Raw genomic sequence first — 6,000 nt, 5'->3', positions numbered from 1 at the left:
GTATTCTAAGGTTGTCAAAAAACTTTCATAGTGATTCAATCATGCATATATGTGTTCAAAGGTTGTCAAAAAACTTTTATATTGATTCAATCATGCATATATGTGTTCTAAGGTTATCAAAAAACTTTCATATTGATTCAATCATGCATATATGTGTTATAAGGCAGTCAAAAAACTTTCATATATGTTAGTATCATTCTCATATGTGTTATAAGGTAGTAAAAAACTTTCATAGTGATTCAATCATGTTCATATGTGTTCTAAGGCAGTCAAAAAACTTTATATGTGATTCAATCATGCATATCATGTTCTAAGGCAGTCAAAAAAAATTACAGTGATTTGATCATGCATATATGTGTTATAAGACATTAAAAAACTTTCATATATGCTAATATCAGGCTCATATGTGTTCTAAGGTTGTCATAGTGATGAAAGCATGCTTGTATGTGTTCTAAGGTTGTCAAGAAACTTTCATAGTGATTCAATCATGCATATATGTGTTATAAGGCACTAAGAAAATTTTATAGTGATGGAATCATGCATATATATGTTGTAAGGTTGTAAACAACTTTCATAGTGATTCAATCATGCGTATATGTGTTATAAGGGTGTCATAAAAATTGTATAGTGAATCAATCATGCAAATATGTGTTTTAAAGGTGTCAAAAAATTCATAGTGAGGCAATCATGCATATATGTATTCAATCATGCATATACTAGTTTGAAATCTAACGAAATGAAACAAATGACATGAATCTTTATACCTGACAGGCACTGAAGCTCATGTTGAATGCAGACAAAGTTCTCCTATCCTAAAAAAAGTTGCATAACTCATTATGGACAATGTTGGGAATAACTTCATTTAAAAAATAATGCATTTTGTCCTAAAGACGCTGTCAGACACCATCCCAAGACATAGCAGAGTCAATCAGATGTTGAGAGTTGATGCTGGTGGGAGAACTCTGAGAGCCATGGCTGCAGAAGGCAACGACTGTTGTGATGTTCATGTTACTCACAAACGCGAACACATAACCCTTTTTGGGTTCACCGGTTGTAGTCCCCATGCTGCAGGATCAAAAGGCGGATGCTGAGTAGAGTCATCGCCATATCGATCTACCATTTGTTGCTCGTATGACTTCTACAAAATAATGATTATAATATGAATTAATAATTAAGAATTATAATGTTTATGATAACGTAATTCATGATAACTTGTATATTACAATGTTTATTAATACAATAAATACATATTGGTGTCGCTTTTGCCTTCTCTGATACGAAATCTCCCATGCTCTTACATTTATGTGTTTCAACAAACACATTCTTGTTAGACACAATATTTCATTTTTCTACTTTCTGCAATGTTAAATGATAAAAAAATTAATTAATAAGTATGTAGAAATACTTATAAATTTGATTTATATATATATATATATATTGATGAGTTACCATTTTCTTCTGGTGGCTCCCAAAAGTCATAGATTCACCTGTGTGTAGATAGGCATCGAGCATCTTCGCTCAGTTTTGTGCAGCCTTTGCTGAGCGGTTTCAAAATTCTTTGCTCGCTCACTTGTCACATATGCCATCTCAATAATCTCTCATGATAGTAGAAGCCCCATGGCCCTTCCACTGCACTGGATCATCTATCCCACTAGCTATTTTTTGTTGCAGTCTTCATATTCTGCAGCATGTCGGCAAATCGATTGGCAACCACCTTCTGCCACACTACCCTCGCATCTTTCTCCTCGTTTGCAGTCGCGAAACGATGGAAATTCTATAAATACTTATAAAAAGTTAGCACACATGATTATAAAAAAAAATTAAATATGAAACACATTAGTTCTGATAAACGATTGCATACCATAAATGAAGATATTAATCTGTCCAACACCTCTGTCGGGTACTCTTTCCATTGCGCGACCGATCCTGAAAGATGTTGCAATAGCGACTTCTTAATTTCTCGTATTACTTCTTATTGCTCAAATCTCGCACTGCATATGAATTAATACACATTAATAATCGACTGTCGATATACACTATTTATAAGATAAGTATTGGACAAGTGACAATAAATTACTTACGGTCGACTATCGATATAAACTATTTGCATGAGTCATCGTGTGCCACACTAAGACAAGAAAAAATTTTGACACTTCATACACAAGGTTGGAGGAAGGTTGTATGGGGTGACAAATACTGACCAACATAAGTATGGGGTTGATCTACCCCCAAACAGATTAAATCTATCTATACATAAACCAAGCCTAACATTTTTCACTTCCATTACAAAGTTCTGATAATTACAATCAAAGTGCCTCCAAGCTTCCGCGTCAACAGGATGTGTGATCTTGTCTTTATCATGTCAAACTTTATTTATATGTCATATCATTTGTTTAGCTGTCCTCAAAGATATATAGAGTCGTTACAATTTAGGGGTGAAAGAAAAGTAGCAGAGTGACTTGTATGACACTACTTTTGACCTCATGCTACCATTTTTCCTTGTCTTTAGCTTGAACCGAGGATGCCCACATGATGAACATGATCTGCTATTTTTTTATATTTGAAATACAACATGCAGTGATTTGGACAAGCATCTATCTTTTGATACCCCATACCTAGAGCGTTGACCATAACCTTCGCACGATAGAGATTTTCTGGCAATTTTTCATATTTGGGCAACATACTCTTCACAATAAAGCACGGACGGTCAAAACATGATTGACTCTAATTATACTCTGACTTCAAATTCAGTAGTTGAAAAAGTGTAGACAAGATAGTGTGACTCTCGCAACCATTTCATAGTGGCTGATCAGCATCTTTAAGTAAGTCATAAAATCTACTAGCTACATCGTTTATTGCTTCTTCCTCTACCCTAGTTGGTACATCACTAGGTCACATAGCAGAACCCATTTCTGGTCCTGCGACATCAAACATCAAATCCACATATGAATTATCGTGCACCACATTCACCCGTGCATCAAAATTATTCTAAAATTCTTCACCATGAAACGTCCAATTCCGATAACCACTAACAAAACTTTTCTTGTATAGGTGATGTCTAACGTCATGCCGTTCTACAAATCGATTATTCTTAAGTATCGTGCAGAGACATCTGATTCGACCGGTGAGATCCAGTGTACTGACACTTGCCGTTGTGAATTTAATAAAATTGTCAACACCATCTATATATTCATGCGGCACCTCATTATCAACGATCCCACGATACATCCATTCACTATTTGCAGTCATTATAATGTTACGGATATTATCATCACCAGTTAAAAGAGAATCATAATAATGCTATGATGAAAACAATATCTAATTAATCTATTAACTCTTATTTGGTGATTGTTTGTGAGCAATTTTTTTGTTTCAGTTAATGCGTGAATTTTCTTTCCCTCTATACCACAAACATGCTTAACATAAAATGCAATTTCATAAATTATTATGCATGCATTGATAATTCAATATTTTTGTGTGTAACATCATCAAATCACCAAGATACACATCATGAGGATATTTATAAATATGAAATCACATTTCATAAAATGATACATTCATTTTAAGCATGTTTTTAATATACAATTTCACATGGAAGGCATAATCAAATGGAAAATAACTTCATGCAAGCATGGATACAAACACATCAAACATTGCAATACATTCATATCAAAACAATGTCAAACATATACCTGCAACAAACATACTCCAATATCTCACTAACTACTTTCATGCCTACTATGAAATCCGAATTCCAAAAATAAGAACACTTCTATTTTCATACATTAAAATCATGCTCAACATGATCTCCAAACTCCAACAAAGCAGTCCTAGTTATCCACAACTAAGTGAGTATTTGAACAAAAAAATATTGCATCTAAGAAATTAAATAACATGTGATGCACTTGCATCACTTACTCACCACGGGTATTCGCCCATTTTGCATTTTGCATGTTTATTTTTGTATAGCATTTTAAGCCGCATGCGATGCTTAGCATTAAGCATCACGCATTTTGCTCTATTATGCACATGCAATGCACATTACTCTTACCCGCCAAAGACAAAGATACAAGAAAGTACCAACCCGACAGAGCAAACACAATGGCAGGGGGTGGATCCCCCTGCCGCTATTGCTAAAACAAGGGCAGGGGGAGGAAGCCCCCTGCCAGAAAGTACCAGCGGCAGGGATGCAGGCCCCCTTGCCGGCCGAGTAAACACAATGGCAGGAGGGAGGATCCCCCTGCCGTTGTTGCTTAAACAAGTGAAGGGGGGCTCCGCCCCCTGCCAAAAAATACCAACGGCAGGGGGACTCCACCCCTTGCAGGCGAATCCCCCTGTCACTAGAAAATAGCAGCGGCAGGGGGGCTCTCGCCCCTACCGACCAAGCAAACAAAATGGCAAGGGGGGTGGATCCCCTGCCGCCCTTGCTTAAACAAGGGAAGGGGGCGGCTTCCCTCCTGAAAAATACCAACGGCAAGGGGGGCAGATCCTCTGTCGCCCTTGCTTAAACAAGGGTAGGGGGGTCCGCCCCCTGCCAAAAAATATCAGCGACAGAGGGGGCAGATCCCCTACCGCCTTTGCTTAAACAAGGGCAGAGGGTCCGCCCCCCTGCCAGAAAATAACAGCGGCAGGGGGGGCAGATCTCCTGCCGCCCTTGCTTAAACAAGAGTAGGGGGTCTGCCCGCCTGCCACAAAATAACATCGGCAGAAGGGCTCCGCCCCCCTACCAGAAAATATCAGCGACAAGGGGGCAGGTCCCCTGTCGACAAGTTAGAAAGAGGGACAGAGGGGAGACACGAGTATGGGAGGCGAGCTCACTGACGTACTTTCCTGTTGGTGGGTCGCTGGAGAGTGGGGGCGGAGATGGTCGGAGCGATCGCCAGAGAGCAGCATGGGGACGGTCGACGAAAGAGCAGGTGCGGTCGAATAGCGGGAGGTGGCCGGGGTGGTCGCCGGATAGCGGGAGGTGGTCGGGGCGGTCACCAGAGAGCAGTAGGTGGCCAGGACGAGCAATGCGGGGGCGGTTGGCGGAAGAGTGGGTGCAGAGAGGGTCAGGGAGGTCGTCGGAGAAAGGGAGGTGGCCGGGGTGGTCGCCGAAGAGCGGGAGGTGGTCGGGGCGATCACTGAAGAGTCTGGCGATCGCCGAAGAGTGGTAGGTGTTCGGGGGCGAGCAACGCGGATGAGAGAGAGAGAGAGAGAGAGAGAGAGAGAGAGAGAGAGAGAGAGAGAGAGAGAGAGAGAGAGCACAATTCCATGCCCTAGATGGGTGTTTTGCATACAAAACTAAAGATGGATTCTCGACAAAAAAAATTTGTCGTCAACATCGGTACTAATTAGCGACAGAATAATATTCATCGCTAAGTTTCGACATATTTCACGATGAAATAATATCCGTCGCTAAGTAGCGATGGATTGTGCTATAAAATTATTCTGTCGCAAATCTCGCAACTAATTTTAATTTTATGAACAACTCATTTTCTCTAGCTAATCTATCGTAAAATTGTGACGAATTATTTCTGTCACAAATTTTCGTCACTAATTGACAATTTTTTTGTAGTGAAACAATTGAAATATGGCCAGCAAGGGGAACATGAACACAAAATGTTACGCATTGTTGGGCTCTTATAAGTAGGGATGGCAGTGGTCCGGGGGAAAGCGGGGCCCCACCCCACCTCGCCCCGTTTGGACCGGGGATGAAGGGTATGAAACGGGGATGGACGTACCCTTTTCCCCGCCCTGCCCCGTCCCTGCCACTCCGTGAAAATCTCGGGTATTTACCACAAAGGTGGTATCCCATGTGGTAATAGGGTCCTGTGTCAAGCTGAGACCCAGGATCGAATCCCGCTGCCACAAGGGGCGGCTGTTGTTGTAGTAGGAGTCTGCATTAGCTCAGTTTGCTTTTAAAAAGAAAGAAAAAAATCTTGGGTAATTACAAATTGGGGCTCAGCTTGTCTGGTAGGATCAGCCAGTACATGTCACCTTGTCTTGGGAAGTTGCAGT

Source organism: Nuphar pumila, chromosome 1 (assembly GCF_984573655.1).
Source record: "Nuphar pumila chromosome 1, dmNupPumi1.hap1.1, whole genome shotgun sequence".
NCBI classification, from domain to species: domain Eukaryota; kingdom Viridiplantae; phylum Streptophyta; class Magnoliopsida; order Nymphaeales; family Nymphaeaceae; genus Nuphar; species Nuphar pumila.
Note: the sequence above shows the minus strand (reverse complement) of the source record.